Here is a 470-nt window from a genome sequence, read left to right as displayed (position 1 = left end):
AAAAAAAAAAAAAAAAAAAAGAAAAAGAAGAAAAGAAAGAAAACTGCAGAAACATTCTGAGGAAAAAAAATATATATTGTACCTAGTCCTTGCCAGATGTGGTAGCACATGCCAATAACTCCAGCACTTGGAAGGCGAAACAAGGGGACTGGGACTTCAAGGTCAGCCTGGACTACAGAGACTTTGTCTTAAAAAGACTTGTACCTATCTTTTTCTGAATCTTCTTACTGTAAACATAACTGAGATACCCCTTTACTGTCCTCTGCTTATTTAAGGCATTAGCCTTTTTGATATAATACAAGCAGGATGCTGTTCTATTTTTATCATTGTCCCAATGGTTATATCTAGCATTAAAAAGCAAGAGGTCACCATGACGATTCTATAGGGTTGATTGGGTTTCTTTGATTGCTTATTCTTTTTTTTTTCTTTTTCTTTTTCGTTTTTTTTTTTTTTTTTTTTTTTTTTTTTTT

The sequence above is a fragment of the Fukomys damarensis genome, unplaced genomic scaffold (genome assembly GCF_012274545.1).
Source record: "Fukomys damarensis isolate Sample0158 unplaced genomic scaffold, DMR_v1.0_HiC HiC_scaffold_30, whole genome shotgun sequence".
Classification (NCBI taxonomy): Eukaryota; Metazoa; Chordata; class Mammalia; order Rodentia; family Bathyergidae; genus Fukomys; species Fukomys damarensis.
Note: the sequence above shows the minus strand (reverse complement) of the source record.